The sequence below is a fragment of the Gallus gallus genome, chromosome 12, assembly GCF_016699485.2.
Source record: "Gallus gallus isolate bGalGal1 chromosome 12, bGalGal1.mat.broiler.GRCg7b, whole genome shotgun sequence".
NCBI classification, from domain to species: domain Eukaryota; kingdom Metazoa; phylum Chordata; class Aves; order Galliformes; family Phasianidae; genus Gallus; species Gallus gallus.
Window position 1 is genome coordinate 14,083,319 of NC_052543.1, and position 19,363 is coordinate 14,102,681.

Here is a 19,363-nt window from a genome sequence, read left to right on the forward strand (position 1 = left end):
GATGGGTCACGCTGCTGCTATCACATCTGGGATTTATGAGGAGACTTCATCAGCTGAAATCAGGGAATGGAGGGGGTAGAGATGTTTTCGTTCTGCTATGCAGACAAGTTTGTAAGGCAGATTTAAATGGGTGGGATGAAATCAGTCTTACTGAGGTGTTCTGTGTAGATGTAGCTGCGCTTACCTCAGAGATACCAGCGTTCACCAGGAAAGGATCTGACCAGTTAGGCATTCATCCACGAAGCAGGAACATCTGTTAGCAAAAGCAGGCACACCTCCTACAGGTAATGCAGCATATTTCCTCTCTTTCCCTATAAAGAAAATGTTCAGTGCAGACACGAAAGCTGCTCTCCCTGTTGATCACCTCTTGTCTCTCCCTTTGGCATGTTATGTGCAATATTCATGCAGCAACAGATGCGCAGAGTGAGTAAAACACTCAGAGATGTTTGTCAAAGATTTCCTAAGGCTTTTCATGTCCTTGCTTTTCTGTGAGGTGCCCAAACATAAGTCATCTCTGTTGGCTTTTAGAGTAGATTAGTTCAGAGCACAGCCTCAGAACGGGGGGGTTATCACTTAGCTGGAGTGTTGAGGTGGAGCATTTTTCCTAAGAAGGACAACTAAAGGGTAGGAAAGGCACTTCTGAATTAGCACATTTTCATCCAGGTAACCCAGTTCCCTGTGGAGCTGTACCTCTAATGCAAGCTCATGGATAATTCTTTTACTGGACATGATCTGAGATGGAGAAAAGCTAATCAAAACAGAAGTATGATTTAGCACTTCTCAAGGTTTGCACCAAGAGGAACCATGAGCCACCAAGTGTCAGGGTTAGGGACATGGGAACTCTGCAGCACTCCTCAGGCAACCAGCAGTGTAATACAGAACGAGGGGCTTTGCTGGCCCAACCATGCACAACTTTTGCCATGTAGTGAGGTGGGAAATGGGCCGTATCTGCAGCATCTTGGAGCTCTGATCGAAAGCTAGTCAACTAGTAATAGGAGTTTTCTGTAAAGGAAAGGACTCTGCCTTCAATTTTCACTTCATGAGTCCTCATAACAAATTTGTGCCCAAATTACATCATGTAATGTCATAGGTTTACAGGTTTTTGAGTTGGGTGAAGGATTAAATTTCACCCACGTGTCTTCAAGTCCCCAAAAGATTTAAGGATGCGACAAACTTCCTCACCTTAATCAATGGGAATATTCAAATGAATGGAGTTTGGTGGGTACAATCAGGATCTGACTCCAGAGAAATAAAATGGCATAAATGCATTTATTTGTCACAACTATTCTGTTTTCCTGGAAAGAGAAAAGGAAGCGGGGAAGGGAGAAAATGAAGAGAAGTTTGAATCACAGTTATTGGACAGATAGCACCGCAGAAGACAGGCTAATCCTTGTAATCCACAGGCACCATCAGAAAAGAACTAAATCAAAGATGTTGCTATTCATCTCGTATATCTATTAATACAATCCACTGCAATAGTTATTCAGTATTTATGTTGTCTGTGTGAATTACTGCATATTTCATTCTCCTTTGAAAACTGAGAGAGTTGAAATAGCATAGCATTTCTTTTCTGACAGAGCTTTAATCTTTTGCTCATCGTGGTTCTACCTGAACCCTGACTTAAAAAAAAAAAATACATACATGAGTTTTTCGCAAGATAAGGAATTCCCAAATTAGAGCTCTGTAGTCATCATTCTTAGTCATGATACATCCGCCACTCCTTATAAATAATAGATATACGAAGATCTGTTTTTTCTCAAAATAAGAGTCAATGAAAATGGCATCCACCACATTGAACAACATTCAGTAGGATTCATATTGTAGCCAAAGAAGGCACATTTGACCCTGTAGGAAGTAAGAAAATTACTTGCAGTAGTCAGGAAAGACCTTCTATTCTACTTATGGGAATAAACATAACTTGTGGCTCCTCACAGCAAAACACAAGGATTGAGCCTAGCATTCTTGATACAGAGCAAAATATCCCTGAGAAAAATAAACCAGACTTCTCTGCATCCTTAGAATATACCTGGTCCCACACTCCACCCATTCATCATTTGACCCACACTGGTCTTGGTTCTGTTTGTCAAAGAAGATTCAGCTGAAAGTTAGACTGGAGGAGAACATCTGCAAACATAGACCTTGGAAAGAAAATCACCCACCTTATTCTAGATGCCCATCATCTGCAGGGCGTGGGTGTAAGGTCTGCATCTACCGTAGCTGAAAAACCTTGCTCCCTTGACATTAGCTCCTGAATGGACTTTGTTGTATGTTTGAGGCTGGCTCCAGGCTGAGGAAGAAAAGAGAGACCCCAAGAAGTCATCAGGAAGGTCCAGCATGACCCACAATGGAGGTTTCAGGATCAGTCAGCAGGTCACGTATCTCTTATTTCCTGTGGCAGGATTCAAATGAAGATCTAATCATTTTAATCATGACCTTAAAAACTGGAAGCAGAAACAGGAGACAGCGCTGCTGTGCCGTAATCCACGCTACCCCCAAACTATCCTCTGGGGCAAGGAACTGAAAAACCCCATCAAGGAACCAGCTCCATAAAACAAAAATAAAGTATAAACAGAAAAATAAAACCAGGCGCCAATGCGTACCCAAAGGAACTATTAAAAGCAAAATGTTTGTCAGTATAGGATGCTCCACCGCACACATCTGGTGCTCTCAGCAATACAGAACATTTCTTTAATTGCTACACCTGAGACCAAGAGCAAGAAATAGATCTAGGGACTGATCTCAATGCATTTTGAGACAGGTGGAGATGAGTAGTGGCATGAGAATTCCATTGTCAGTAACCGAGCAGTTATATATTACTGCGTTAAACAGATACTTTCAGGATACAGCTACGCGTCTGTAATTTGATGTCTGTTTTTCAGTTCCTCCTGGTGAAAGACTATAGGGATAACAGCAATAAGCCTCTTATTTGGTATATATTGCTCAATACTTTTTGCACAATCCAAGATGTCAGCACAGCAATGTCCAGTGGAAAAGGCGACTGGGGAGACTCCAGGCTGCTGCTCCCTCTCATGGGGCTGTTGCATCTCACTGAACTTTTCTGTTCCCGATTAATAGACTCAGACTGTAGACTCAGACACCTATAGAGAGCACCTTGCAGAATGGATCCTTACTCTCTCCTGGGCCCTTAAAATGTGCCGCAATTTAGAGCTACCCATTCAAATTCATGACTTCTGTGAATGCGGCTTCAGTACAACAAACACACGGTGAAGATAATGCACCCATTGAGACAAAAGGATCCAAACGCAGACAAAAAGCAACAAAGGAGATAACTACCACTCATCTCACGCATTGTCTGATATTTCTAAAGAGGAAAATGAGCTCCTGCTTCTCTTGTTCAGCATGGTTGAGCGGTGAGTCTATACAAAGGGAACTTTAGACATCTCTTGACCTGTGACTGTCTCGGATTATTTTCATCCTTTGCAAAGTTGGAAGTTTATGTGCTGTATTACAGCACGTTTGAGGTCTGGAAAAGATACCACGTTCCCAAGCCTCATAGTTCAGGTTGGTACCCAGATATATGCTCAAAGCCAAGCACGTCCTTATAGCTTATGCATTCTAAGTGCATGATCAAGAGGTATCTTTAAAACACTCACTACCTTTGAGCAAACTTGAGGCAGTTCACATAGCCCTTCCCACCCACTTTGCCCTACTCTGACACAATTTATTAAAAAGAAAAACCCTTGATCTAAAAAGCACATTGGACATTTTACTATTTTTTTTCTTAAATGATGGAAAATTTTCCCAGATATGATGGCCCATCACTGTGATTAATCACAGCGCAGCCAGAGCAGAGGACTGAGCGGCGCGTTCAGCAATCAAAGCCATCCGTCCTGCCTGTTGGGATCAGATTGCAATTTCTGGCAAGTGTGGGAATCAGTTTCCTGATTTCATCTTCTGCAGAGAACAAGCAGAATAGGAGATCAACAACTCCTTTGGTGAGCGCCTGTGGCTCATTCCATCTGCATCTGTGGGATGTCTATCCCTGCGGAACGATGCTCCAAGGACCTTACCACATTTGTATTGGCAACGTCAAAGATATGGTACTTTAAAATTGTCAAATCAGGGTGAGTATGAGACTTGCTGAGCATTCCCTTTGATGTTCAGGGGAACTGAATGCATTTTGAATGTCTGGTGGGATTTGCAAGGAATATTGTGCTTTCCATTTTGTTTTGAACAAAGCTCGAATTTTCCACCCTGAAAATAACATCAAGCCTCCTGATATGTGTTTTTGTGCTGATTCAGAAGGAAAAAAAGAACCACGCAAACAAACACAAAAAGAATCACCAACCAAATCAATACCAGAGCTGAAAAAAACCCAAAATATCAACAACAAAAAAAACTCCCTCCCCAAAACAGCAAAAAAAATCACCATCAACAATAAAAAAAGCCAACAACCCGAAACCCCAGCTGGGCTGGTCCCCAGTTTTTTTTCTTGTAATATAGTCACTACGAAGTATTATATCTTCAAGTGATGTTTTACATACTAGTTACGTTTTTGCATACTAAATATTGAGCATCGACATGCTTTGCCATTACAGACAAAATTAATAAAGACTGTATATACGCTGGTGTTACCAAACAATATCAGAATGAAACATTTCACTTTTCCCCATCATCTTCTAGGTTCAGAGCACTTCCAGACTATATTCCCTTTCCTCTCCAATGTAAGCTTTCCCTATCCAGAGTTTTGCAACAAGTTCAATAACACAGTAATTGTTTCGTTCCTGTTTAGAAATACCCCAAAATAGGATGAAGTTCAATTTCTGGCTGCAAATACCTCTCCATAATTATTGTGTAACCGCCTATCCTAAAGAATCATGTTAAAATTATTTTAGGTGTTTATTTCAGTTTTATTTAAAATAGATTTCTTGAAGCTGAAGAACCTTTGCATTTGCTTTTGGCTTTCTCCTCATTACTGTTTCCCTTGTAATGATGCCATAATGATTCACTATTTGATGTTCTCCAGTTTCAAACTTATTTATTGTAATTGCCCAATTTCTTATGAGAATGACAGATAAGGAAATATTTCAAGAGGTTTGTAAATAACTGCCAAGGACCACAAGACTGCAGTTATTCTTGATTTATATCTGGACTGTTTTGCTGTGCTAGCTGAAATAATGTGTTTATACAATTTTTCAGCGCAGTTTGTGTTATTCATCACTCAGCAACCAGTATGAACTATGCATCTTGTTTTAAAACTTCAAGGTATTTTTCAGGTTATCATTACTGTGATGTATTGTATTCTTCTAGAAAACCACCATAGGGCACTAAAGTGACTTTAAAACAAAAGGACAGTCCTTAATACAACTGCAGGAAATCTTACCATGAGAAGAAAAAGGTCCCAAGTCCTCCAAGTTGCATGGTTGCTTGGCATCCCAGTGCAAAAGGAGTCAGAATTCAATCTTCTCTAGAATTCAGCTTTGTAAGAGTTTCTGTCTTATAAAATAGATAAATATGCATATGTTTATTATATTTTATATGTATTTACTTTAAATGCATATAAACATTACTGCAACCCTTACAAATACTTAAGGAGAAAATACCTATCCTGAAAGCATGACCTTGCAATATTTTTCTATTCTGCCTAAGAAGGAAATTGGCTAGCTAATAAGTGCAGCTTCCAGCCCCATGCTGCTAACATGATTGACGTTGTGGGTGCTGGTGCTTACGATAATAAGGAAGTTAATGAGAAAAGCCAGGATGGTTCATGTTTCGTAAGAAACAGAATAAAACCCAGCATTTCTTAATGGGGAAAAGGTAAACACTGAAAAGGAAAGAAAGGTTGCAGTCCAAAAAAAAACCCCAAAAACCTAAAAAAAAAAAAAAAAAAAAAAAAAAGAGAAAGTACTGTAGCTAGAAATATCAATGAATAGTGCTGTATGTCAAAGCAATGATGCATTGTTTACATGGTTTATATTAATATTGTTAGTTACTTCCTGAACCAAGAATCGGGATCTGTTGAAGAAAGGATATTTAAAAATAGGGTGAAGGGACAAAAGAAAGGAAAGTTCAGGGGTCCAGAATAAATACTGTTGAATTTGGATGGTGCTCTGCGGACCTCTAGCTTGCTCAGAGACTAAAACTGCAAACCATACAAAAGGAGTTATAGGCCAAAACCAACCATCAACAAAAAACACACCACCAACATAAAACACTACTAAAATTTTTGTCATAGGAGCTTGGTAAATCTGGAAGAAATATCATAGAAATGATAAAACTGGGAAATTGAAATTCTGCCCAGCCTGCCTTTATTTCTGCATCCACAGAGCTTTGCTTTGCAGCGATCAACATGCAAAGACAAGACACAGGCAGGGAAGGACTTTCTTTTCCACTGTCTGCCTTTATGCACAGCTTTGCAGAGGTGAAATAAGTTGGTGTTCACCTTTTCCAACAGAACCTAATGGGAAATAATGGCTCTGGGGTGATGCCATTCACTCCTCTTTCTGTAGGCAGAGGTATATCACACCTCTTGGCAGGATAAGAGGTAATGGCCTTAAGATGTGCTAGGGGAAGTTCAGGTTGGATATTAGGAAACATTTCTTCTCCCTAAAAGGAGAGAGGTATTGGAAGGGGCTGCCCAGGGAAGTGATGGAGTCACCATCCCTGAAGATTTTCAAGAAAAGGGTGGATGTCACACTGAGGGACATGGTCTTGAGCAGTATAAGGCATGGGTTGATGGTTGGACCAGATGATCTTACTGGTCTTTCCAACTTTGATGATTCTATGATTCTATACACATTCTTTAACTGGAGCTACAGCTAAAATCCACCTTAACATCATAACAACAGATTTTGTTATGATACACGTGACTGCATGCTATATTTGAACCACCCTTTGACTAAATATGATTGTCAGACACTTCACGTTCTTCTTTGTGAGAGTCTCTGGTTTGGCAAAAGTTCTGTGAAAGATAAAAAAACACATCCAGAAATAATTCTAATATGGAAGAAAAAAAAAGAGGATGGGTGAGCAAGTTGAAAGATATGGATTAGGAGATACTAACATGCGCTACTGTAAGTAGGGATGAGAATAAAGGGAAGGGTTTGTCAACACAAATAGGCCTTGAATTGTCCTAAGATAATCCTAGAGGCTGACCTCAGTGCGTTCTGAGACAGGTGAACAGCAGCAGCAGGTTTGGACAGCAGAGCATCAGGACCTGGCTTTGTTCAGTAACACCTTTCACCACTCTCCTTGAGAAGAGTATAGAGTGAGACCCAAATAATATCAAGAGTTTCTGCTGCACTGTTCAGTGTTTTGGTCCACAAGCATCTTACAAATAGTTCTGGCTTCAATTCCAAGGTGCTGAGTGAAGGTGCTTTGGGGACCAGCACATGGTCCCCAAAGGAGGACCTTTGTACTGTTGTGCTCTTCCACAGCCTTTGGGGATCTCTAAAGGACGCAAAGTCCCTGAGAAAAAGGAACAAAGCTCATAGCCTTTTCCACTTAAAATAAATCTGTTAAATGAGAGGAAGCGGGGCAGGTGGCTCGCTTCCTGAGGGCTGAAGGCTGATTGCAGGGTGAGCCCAGGCGCTGATTCACAGCCAGCTTGGAGCCATTGTCCCTGTCCACCCGCGCACAGGAAGGAGCCTGGTCCCGGCCAGCCACCGCCCCACACGCCACAATGCCCTGGGCATCCAAAACCTCCATGGGACTTAAAAATGTAGTCACAGAGCAAGGCAGCTTCCCCCAGTTTGCTTTGCTTTGCTGAAGGTTGATCACCAGCACACTGCTTGAGGAAAGCACAGTGCCGCCATGTAAAATGGGATCCAGTATTCCCAGGAAACAGAACAACGATAGCATGTGCACGTAATGCATGTTGGAGAAGTCATTGATATTTCCCCCTTCCTTGGTTCTGGTCAAAAGAACAAGCGTCAGACCCGGTGATAAAGCACTTCCTATCTCTGCTGCTCTTTTTAAGGATATGCTCATCTAGCAGCCACACCACAGGCACTCTGTGGATATCTCTCATTAAAAATAGGAGCAGGAAAGCACTGGTTTACAAGGAAGCCCCTCCTCCCAGTTTAAAATATATTTTACAGCCTCATGGGTGCTCCTTTAGGAGAGCCTTCTCCTTCCATCAGCGTTATTCTACATGGCAGGGTCTAACGAAGGAAAGAAGACAATGTGTGCTGCTCAGCCTGCATCTCCTCCCAGCCTGGCCTGCTTCTCTGCTCCATGCTACCCAATGCAACCAGGCTGCTGCCCTGCACAAAGCCAAGGAACAGTTTGCACTGCCATAAATCCAGGCGTTCCCAGCAAGATCAAGGAGGAGGAGGGCTGTGGGAGGCCTTGGAGGAGGCAAGGGAAGCTGTAACAAATGTGTGAAAACTAACTGGATGCGTGTTTACATTGATATATCCACACATGTGGGCAAGGGCAGCCGCATGCCCGCTCAGCCCTGCTTGGGTCCCACCAGATGTGTGCTGCTTACAGCTGGGAAGTGCCTTTTGTTTGAATTTTTCCTTTAATTACGGAGTCTCAGTTAAGCTGCCTCAGCACGTAAAGCCTGGCTGCAGAGCTCCCAAGCCTGGACTGCCTCGTATCCAGACGGAGATGATAAAGCAAACGTTTGCACCTGCTCGTGTGGACAAAATTCCAGAGGTTTTGCTGACCATGCCAAAGCAAAGCCTGGCTCCAACACCGGGTTAACGAAAAATAAGAAGGGAAAAACTCTGTGACCACTTTAAACTTGGAGTTTGAGTCGAAACTGAGCATACAAAAAGAGGCATTCATTTTCACCGTTGCTGTTTTTCATAATATTTCTGAGAAATATATCTAAACTGATGACAGTGCAATCCACTTTTTTTTAGCAATGACCTTGCATCTACTATTTTCTGTAAATAAAAAAGGGGAGGGAAAGGTTCAAATTTAATATTCTTCAAAACTGAATGTATCACTGTGCAGCTATTTGCAAAAACAGACCCAATTTTTAATCAGGTTCTCTCCTTTCTTCTGGAAGATTAATAATGCCTCATGCAAGAGTTATAGTCTTGTTAGCAACATCTTATTAGAAAAAAAAGTGGGCTTTTTTTTTTTGTCAATTTGTTACTTAAACAGTGAGTAGTCACAACGTAAAAGAACAAAAATGGGAAAGGACATTCAAAAAGAGGATGCCCTTACCTGCAGATCACATCCAGTACACCCACCCGATAAGAAGTCAAATGAAGCATGGCTTCATTACTCCTTGGGAGAAGATTTTCACGTTGGCTTGCCAGCTTCATTATGAATGACCATTCCCCCCATGCTTTTCTATGGACTGTCACATAGTTACTGCCCTGTAGAACAAAGCTGGCCCAAAGGGACAGAGCTGATGGCTCAAGGGGGCTGTGGCAGCTGTGGGAGGGGTGGTACGGAATCAGCTCACCTGCTGGATCCACCCAGGGACAATAACTGCAGAGCTCACAGAATGCAATCAAGTGCATTCTTCCCTTGGGTGATTAAAGAAATATCCAATTTGTTGCAACTGGGGTACAAAAGCTCTCTGTATCCTTCTTCCGCCAAGCGCAGAAGAATGCTTTGCTTTAAGCCATCTACAGAAAGTGCAGTATGCCAAAGACATATCACTTACATGGAACCCAGGTAGCTTCATGCAATCACTGTTTATGCGTAATTATACCAAAAGTAATGGGGAAAAAAAATCTAAATGGAGTAAGTCAGATAAGCAGTGGTCAAGGTTTATTGTACTTCTCCCAAGGGGAACCTGAGGAGGTTCACCAGGAACCCCTCTTTTCTACTAACACAATGAATCTGAAATTAACAATGAAAAATATTTCTTCATGCTGGTTTTGTAACTACACCCAGTTCAAAATCTGAAAACAATATAAAATTGATATAAACCCTCTTTCAATTACACAATACAAGATATAAATGGCAACGAGTGAAAAATCCAAGCAAGTCATGAGAGTTTTCCCTATTTCTCTCAGGCTTCTGTCCCCCAGTCTCAAGCAATGGTATAAATCACATCTCTGTTTCTTCAAAGTGTGATTAAATGTACAACGTTATTTGCTCCTGTTGGACATCACTTAACAGCAGTTGTGCCCTAAGATACTCAGAATCAATTACCTTTCACTCATCATGCTGTCTCAACTTTTAGCAGTTGTTTGTGGTGCTAATTTAAGTTGTCTTGGATAATTAGAGGATCTGCATCTCCATCATTATAAAAGATTGCTTTTGGTAGGGTTTGCACAGGGGTAGTAACAACGCTACAGTCACAGGAATTTTAATAAGGGCCAGCTTGTGTCTTGCACTAACAGTCCAAATCTTTAATGACTTTAGCCCACAGTGTCCACAGAAGACAATTAAACACCTTTATCAACATTTGCTATCGGCAAGAAACTAAAGCTCAGAGGTAACATGGTTGGATGCTCACAGACTAATCACACTGCTTACCTGCATCTCTAAAGCACATGCACACTGTGGAGAAACCACAAAACAAGTGTACTGATGGTGGAGGAAGAAAGAGTTTAGACCCACTCTGGAAAAGGCCTGAGCTTTTGGCACCAATATACCCATGTCTTAAAATACTGCAATAGTCCTGGGCCAGTCTATTTTAATTAGGGAGGATTCACAGGCAGGAGTCCTAACTAAGCTATAGTACGTGATGATGGGGAAGAATAAAAATTAAAAGACCGTTGGAGTTTTGCCTGCAGCAGGGGAAGGAAGTTTCCCAAGGAGGGTTATTGTTTCAGAACTGTTTGATGAAATAATAAACAAAGTATGGCATTGCTAATAATTTCTGTGGGCCCATGATGCCTTGCAACACAGAGGAGTAGGTACACTCCCTGCATAGGAAGGGCTTCCTCATAGTTTCAGTCTGTAGAAACACACCCATATATCAATGACAAAACGGTAGAAGGCAATTTCTTAGAGTTAGTGCCTTCTCTTAAATAGAAATGGTCCCATCAACATTCAAGGTGTGTGAAAGATTCAAATGGGTTTAACACTCAGGCTTCTTTCCCAAATCAAATTAAACTGCCCTGAACAAATATTGCAAAGGACAAAGGTCAAGGCTTTATTTATATAATACAAGGATGTAATGCAATAACCGGCTGTTTGATACACGTAACTAAAAGTCAGGGACAAAGTTGCAGACAGGATGTCAGCACTGCACAGGGAATTAGCCATGCAACTCCCTCCCATTAATTACAGATACGCGCATCCAAGTCACCATACATCATCATGAAAATGTACCAAGCGATAACTGTGATTCATACTTTACCGTTAACAGTGCAGAAAAAGGTGAAAAAGATGGTGCTCTTCCATCACCATTAGGTAACCACAGCTGTATGTTCTTCCCATGTCCTAGAGCAGTCAAGGAATAACACAGCAGTTGTCCCGTTCATAATGTTTTTCAAAATGCTACTTCTATACAAGGAATAAATATTCCCATACCAGTTGTCAGGCACCAATAAAATATTTTTCTACAAATCCCTAACAAAAATTGAATTTTGTTACAGCTTGCAAGATCACTCAAAGCCCATTGTGTATCCTCATATACACCAGAGGCAAAAGGGATTTATAAGCCCAGAAACACTTTGAAAAATTTAATTTCCAAATCCTCTGTGTAAAGTAACTCACTTTCTTAACATGAAGCATACACTGCAACTCACAATGAGTAGATCTACAATTTGGAACTCACTATATGTTTTGAGTAAAGGAATACATCTTACTTAGGTGACATACATTCTCTTAGCAAGGCTTCCTGTCCAAAAAAATTAACACAAAGAAAATTTCCCTTTGTATTAGCAATGCGTTGTAAGGGATAAATTCTCCCACTAATTATTGGAATCAATTGAGCTCAAACATTCTTGCACATTTGTCACTGATGTGAATAGAGGATGAGTGCATTAAACAGTCTGAACTTGATCCCTGAAAATCCTAGTGACCAGATTCAGCAAGGAACTACAGAGTCTGTTTGATATTGTTTCGTATAGTAAAATTGAGTTCAAAAGATAATGAAAAATACTCAAAACATAGAAAAGGAATTCACAATACAATTATAAACAAATGGATTGAAATATCCCTGACAATATAGAAATGTAATTGATTTGGTTGGGCCTGCTGTCAGTGCTGGTTTTCTCTTTCTTTCTATAATGGGATTACTGCATCTAATACAAATGTTGACTTTCTGTTTTATGCCAGACCACCACAAAGACAAAACCCATCGAATGGTAAGAGGACGTATCTAAAGCTCTGCTGCATTATTCCACAAATCTGTTGACATTTGGCTTTGTCCTCATGACATCTGTAACTAATGCAAAATTGGAGCCCTTAGAAGGGCTTTAAAATAATGTTTATCAGCATTAGTTTAGGCGAGGTCACATATTTTCAGATGTTTTCTATACACTTTCTATTCTTGCTTTGGAAACTATGGCTCTTCATGTAGTCTCTAAGTGATGGAAAAGACCCATCAAAGCTCTTCTGGTAACCAGGTGTATCCCATTTTCCCGGGAGCAGTGTTTCTCTGGCAGGGAAGGATGACTTTACCTCAAATGAACTGCACCCTGTAGGCCAGGGGAAAACTGAGCCAAGAATCTGCTCCTCAGCTGAGCTGTTTTACAGGTGAAATCACTGGTTATGGCTCACGTTCACCAGCTGAGCCTTGAAGGAGTTTGTGCTTAGAAATAGGAGCCCTTTAATTGCCCCTTGTCCCTTCTGGTCTCCACGTAGGTCCAGTATTCACTATCTGTAGGTTTTGCTCATCTTTCTCAGGGCACTCTCCTTCACAGGAGCCCTCTCACAATACCCATAAACACAACAGTGCCTGTAGTCACCTCCCACCACAGCTGCACAGCCAGTGACAAAAAAACATAGACAACAGCTTTCTGCTTTGTTCTCTTTCCTTGTCACTGTAAACAACAATCAGACAACACTCCTAAGAACACTATGTACTGACATTTCTATAGCATAGCAATCAATACATAAATCTCAATGCATACCCCTGTACATTGTACTCAAAAAACTTCAATCCCAAGTTCCTTTATTTTGTTTTTGTTTTTTAAACTCAAAACTATCGTCGTCAGAGATAAACAATGATTATGACCGTTCATGCTTTATCAGTCTTTGCCAAGCTGACAACAGATATCCAAATTACCAATTGAACTACAAAATTTTTGGTCACTGCTGCTACTTCATTATAATCACATCACACTCCAGCTTTGAGACATAAAGGCCTTAAATTAAGGCACAGAAAATGATTAATATAAGAATGGTGAAACGTGTTGTTAGGAATATTGATTTTTGACATTACAACTCAGTTCCTCAGGATGGGAACGTGCTCAGTTTCCTGGGTTTTTGACAGCTGAAGATGCAGAGTGTGCAGTAGAGGCTGACTAGCACCCAATTAAACCTGCCCTTTAATTTCTATAACTAATCTCCTGTCTAAATCTACTAAAGAGAGATTCTCAACAAAGATGAAAGCTTACCTCAATTTACCATCTCTCTTGACCTGCTCCAGTGAACTACAGCTCTCCAGTTTGCAGCCTGAGGTACTTACGTGAAACTTTGCTGAACATCTTTTTGGAGACATAAAACTCATGAGTGCAAACTATCATTTTTGTCAGCTTCAGGCTGCCCTGAGTCCTTCACTATGTACATTAACCCACGTTCAACAAAAGTGCCCCACAGCCCCGCTCACTGTGAAGGGCAAAACCTTTCCAGATGAGGAGAATATACTGCTCTAAGGTTGGTTCCTCTAAATCAAATAGGGAGGTAAGTCACAAGTTTCTGACCATGAGTTGAAAGGCATTTTAGCCAGCTGCTCATCCATTTATCTAAATGTGAGCCATCACACAGATTTCAAAGTCTTTAATGGGCTCAATGACATTGCTACGCCTATACATGATTCCTTAAGGGAAAGAAGTAAAAAAAGTAAAATGGACTGGGGCTTCTGGAACCTATGCTTAATCAAAAAGGAGAGATGAGAAGAAAGTGAATGTATGGAAACATGGTGCCTGAAAGAGAAGGGAATATAAAAGTTCTTTATCATCACCCAATGCCAAAATAGTCGAACATTTCACGTATGACAAAGTTTTAAGCACAGTACTGAGAGACGATGTTATTATTCCAGGTCTGCAGAGAGAAACCCGATCCCAGAATAATACTGCCTAAGTAGTGGGAAACTCCCAGTGACTGGGCATTCCCTAATTCAATGCCTGCCTTGTGCATTTTGACATTTGCACGATGGAAAGTACAAAGGGTCTTGTGTTTACTTTTCACCTCTGGCTGCTATTGTAAAACACAGGAACGTAAATATTGCTCACGTTATTTCAGCAATACACTACAGCAGATCTAGAAAATGAAATGCAAAATTCTGAACTAAGAGTCCAGCGTGTCCCAACCAACATTTCATCTGTCCTCCTTACAAAGGAAGAAGAAACAGAAGCGGGAGCAGAAGGCAGTGACAGAAGGAAGATGAGAATAGACAGAACTTCACACAGATCCGTCTCTGCAGGATGCCTTCTACTGCCCCAGGCACCCAACTGCTGGAATAAAAGAAAGGTCAAAAACCAAGCCAAACCTCCACAAATCAAACTGCATCCAGAAGTTCTTTCCTAGAGAATACGAATGGATGCAGCAGAAAAATAGCGATGCAAACTTCTTAAATTAACATATCTGAACCTTTTTGATTAAAAGAAAATCTAATTCATTTCAATGTGTAAAATAAATTGAGAGCTTATTGACGGGGCAGAGCAAAAGCTACAATGTTTCAGGGGTATGTGTTTTATTATTGTCCGCTTTTGAATTGCAAACCAGCGAGCTCAAAGGGATTTAAAGAAAGACCATTGAAAGAGATGTTCATGCAGTCCAATGCCTTAGAAGAATAGGGAAGGCTCCTGAGATGCCACTGTGACTACAAATAGGGACAAAGTTTCTTGAAGGCCTTCAGAAGGGGATTAACATCTCCATGCTGATACACACGCACACAACGCATAACCAGGTACCCCAAAACTGCCTTGTTCTGCAACTTCAGCACAGATGTGTGAGTAAGAACTACAAGTACAGGGGAGTGTGATAATATGCTTCCCATGTAATTATTTATGGCATGAGTGGTCTTCTATTACGGAGAGCAAAATCCTGTCCTTTCTGAAATCAGCCACATAAATCCTATTGACTTGTGGAGGTCTCCAATTTCAGCAAGTACCACATAATCCTGAAATCACAACTGTGCAGACATGCTGCATGGAGAGAGCACTATTTGAGTACTGCTGTTCTGTGTAGGAGTTGGTAATCTTTTGAGAATAGAAGATTATTGAAACTATGGCACTTCAGATGTTTCTGACTCCTGGTCTCAGCTCCTCTGAGACCTCTCTAGTGGTGATTTTGGTTAGAGCTCTTGAAGGTACTGGAGAGTGATTCTTTCTCCCAGGGATGGGAGATATACCCAACTTTTCTCCACAAAACACGTTTTTACTCCTCCAATTCCTACCTTTCTACATCCCTGTGGACTTTTTTTTACTTCTGTATGGATCCATCCCTCACCAATTCTCCAAAGTTCCAATTTCTTCCAACTCAAAACACTGTAAGCTGTACTATAGCATCCACTGTGCCTTTGTGCAGGTACAAAATCAAGCTAAATGGGAGATTACTACTTTTTGCTACATTCATGTGAGAGGTTCCAATCTCACCTACTTTGGATCTGCCCAAGGACTGGATCTGCCTTTGGACCATCTAACTACCCAACACTGCTTCTGTAAACTAGAGATACACATTCATGCTGAGAGGCACACAGTGGGATCATCACTATGTAGCACCAAGCCAGGTTAGCTGGGATGGGGAGCAGCCACCACCCAGAGGCCAGTGGTGGCCTAATGAGGCAGCAGGCTCAGTCCCCAACACAGCATCTCACCTCACGCAGAACTGTCACCACAATTGGAAGTAATTGGAGGTCTTTTTGCCAGGCACAGCAAGGAGCACAAGGAGCAAAAGGGCAGGGGTGAGCGGCTGCTGGGGCCCGGCTGCAGTCCCTGGGGTGGGGACATGCTGGTGGCAGGGTGCAGAGAAGGTCACGGTGCCACCGGGCTGCCCTAGAAGGCAGGGTGCAAGCCCTGGGGCTGTCTGTCAGCCACAACCATGAAGGAATGTAAAAATAAACCTGAGCTGAACTGTTGCTGACATCCTGGGTTATATAAAGGGCTGGCTTTAGAGAGCAGCCTTGCCACTGTGTTGTTACAGACTCCCTTCCACCCTTCTTGCTCCATTTCTCATCGGTGGCTATAGCTCAGCCTCAGAATAGAAAGTCCCATGCTTGTGCTGGTCTCTTCACCACACACAGAGCAGGAATTTGGAGCAGGGTTATTGTTTGGGGTACTTCAGGACTCAATGTTCTCCTGAAGTGGGCTTTGTTTCTTTTAAAAGTATTATTATTTAACAGTTTGAATAAAAATAATACTGAAGTGTGAGAAGGGGCACTTGTGCTACACCAACCTGACCTATTAAATTCCAAAGTGCTCCAAAACACCACCCATCAAATGGAAGATGTTTTGTAATTGTATTTGCTACAGACGTGTGGAATGGTATTCATCTCAGGCCAAATTTTTTGTTTTTAATACAGCTGAGGTTCTCCAGAGCATCCTCTACCCTCTGACTGCAGCGTAGCTGAGGTCCAAACACAGAAGCCACAGACTGGGCCTGCTCTGAGCTGGTTCTACCATGATCCAGGACAGAAACACAGTTACTCATAAGAAAACAGCATTCAAATTGGCCTTCAGAGGAAATGGGGGCAAGAAAGTTTCTGTAAACACCGAAAGAAAAGCCAAAGCAATGACAAAGTGATTGTAATCCACTCTTCCCGTGCTGCTATAGCATATAGTTGCTTCGTGCCCAAATAACGTCCTGAGGCAAAACACTATGGTAAGACCTAATATTTTGGAAGGCTGTATAGGATCTCAGATCCCAATTGAGTCTTTGAGTTTGCTTTATTGATTTGTTTTGGCTGTATGTGAAAAAAGAACCGAGCTTTATCTTACGTTGGCACTGTAGTACAGAAATGGGAGCTTTTGCCCTGGTCAGAATCAGGCCTTCAGTCCTTGAGCCAACAACAGCAAAAGACTCAAATATGACCTCTGCATGAAAGAGTCATCCGAAGAATGAGCTGTGCTAAAACCCAGCCTCGCATCTCCTCTTACAAGTGGTGCACGCTCCCACTCCCTTTCTGGAGCTCTGCTCCTAACTTGTTCCTGGAAACTCAAAAGGTAAAAGACGAGAGTTATGATTGACTTTTCATGGGATACTCTGCTTTCTCTTTTGTCACAATAAAATCTCCTTTTGCCAGATTTCTACATCCTCTGTTTGCCTCCCATGTATCCATTTTAGCTGACCTCCACTCTTCCCTCTAGTGTCCAACACTGCTGCCTTTGTCAGACAAGGTGCACAGAGTTCAGGTTTTCCTCTCTTCATTTCTCTTTGGACCTGACACCGCTGCTGACCCCTGCTCAGCCTTCTCTTTGAAGTGCTTTCTCTGCTCTCGGCGTTCCCACTGGATTGCGTTAACCCTCCTCCTCTCCCCACTCCATCAGTTAGCTTCAATAAGGGAGAGGAGCTCGCTGGAACCCCCGTTTTTGTCTTATCAGCACCCTTTCACTTCTCATAAAATCCAACCCACCTTCCACATAAAACAGTCTAGCAAAAACAAACCACTGGGGAGGCCTGGAAACCTCTGCTAAACATCACGCCAGGAACACTGCCTGCTGCATGACATAAGCTGTCCGAGCAGGTCTCCATTTGACCCGCTGTCCAAGAAACCCACTCTCCAAGTTGATCGTATTTACGTGCTATATTTTGGCTGTATGCTCTAGAAGATGTTACTCTTGTGGTTCTGTATCATTGCTCAGCTCTATTGCAATTTTAATAGTAAAACAAAACCAACAAATTTGGCTTAAGTATAGATGGCTGATTTAATTCAGCAACATTGGTGCTACAGCTACTAACTGATGGATGTTCGGGTCTAAACAAAAAATGGTATCAGCACGAAGAGAATGGTTTTTCTCTCACTCATTAAAGACTCCTGAAAGCTTTCCAGATCTATAAATATTCACATTATTCCCACAGAGGGGCAGAAAGAGAATGATTTGTATCCTTCTGGCTTGTTGTGTTAACACATTCCCATTTTTCAGCGTTTCCCAGTTGGATAAATACCATGACAAACAGAGGAAACCCCTGTGAGAGAAAATACATTTTAAAGTAAATTGCGCTGATGTGTCGTTTATAAATATTTGCAATGGTAGAGGGAAAATATCTCTATTCATCACACTAATGTATGCTGAATACAAAGATGACCGTCTCCATTGATGCTTTCTTTTTTTTTTCCCCCCTCCCCAACACTATAAAGAGAATTTCCAGCATAGGAAAAGAACTGGAGACTCGTGCATGTTGTGTAAACATACGTAAACAAACACACAAACCAAAACACTTCAAAATACAAAGTATACTTTAAGTATAATAGCAAAGCTTGATTTATTTTCTATACCTCTTCTGCCAGAAAGCAAAAGATACCACAAAACCTGAGTCATATCACCTGAGGATCGAAAACAGAAAAGAAATTTCAGAGCTGAATAAATATAACCTCTTAATTACTCCACTAATAAGAATGGATGATGACATTTAAACAAGCATGCACAAACATTGTTTTCATCAAAAATTACATTGCAAACATAAACAGTAGGGGCTTGGGAATACTCCACTTAACAGAGCAGGACACGTACAGATCGCTCTCCCCATCTCGTTAGCATTTGTCGTGACTGCTTCCTAGATCACTTACTGCTTTAAAGGACTATCATAGCTACTAATCCTGCCTCTGATTTCTTCAGCTACCACCTGAGAATAGCACAACTTTGCCTTGTTTGCAGACAATGAGCACGTTTCCACACATAGATGTGATGTATGTACACACGCAGCTCTCCGGGAACAGCATATGGATGTAGAGAACAGCATTCAAACTCCCCCATGTGTAAGGCTGGGCTTAAGTGTTCCCTTGCCATCACTGGACAAGTTAATCCCTCTGTGCCATGCTAACGTACCCATGGAGAGGCAATAACAACCCCGCCTTGCTCCCACCTTTTCACCACCTTGAGTGTTTCATGCGAGCTCTACCTCTCATCTCAGGCAGACACGTATTCTTCCCAGTTGCTCGTTCTCTAGTTTCCATCATCATCATGCAATTAAAGGATTTCTGATGCGACTCATTAAAAACCTGCCCCATTAAGCTGTCCAAATTACAAACTGTTCAAAAGGCACCGGGTGCTGCGTACAGCCTGCTTCTGTGCAGAAGCTTTCCACCCCCAACAATAAAAATTAGAAAGCAACACAACTTCCCCAGCCTTGATTACCCCATGCTCCATGTGAG

The 19,363-nt window shown here is 41.6% G+C and overlaps 1 long non-coding RNA gene across 34 annotated transcripts in view; it reads right to left on the reverse strand.

Annotated features, from left to right (window-relative positions):
* LOC101751855 overlaps positions 1-19,363 on the reverse strand; it is a 73,282-nt gene that overhangs the window by 33,104 nt on the left and 20,815 nt on the right. For 8 of the 34 annotated variants that reach the window (XR_003077488.3, XR_006931327.1, XR_006931331.1 and 5 more), the window contains exons 2-6: positions 5,345-5,457; positions 2,160-2,287; positions 1,642-1,845; positions 1,183-1,295; positions 185-311 (exon numbers count right to left, since the gene is read on the reverse strand). This is a non-coding gene — a long non-coding RNA (uncharacterized LOC101751855). Of the gene's footprint in view, positions 1-184; positions 312-1,182; positions 1,296-1,641; positions 1,846-2,159; positions 2,288-5,344; positions 5,458-11,239; positions 11,323-19,363 lie in introns of all 34 variants that reach the window. The other 26 variants (XR_006931316.1, XR_005839206.2, XR_006931313.1 and 23 more) reach the window with 10 other exon arrangements.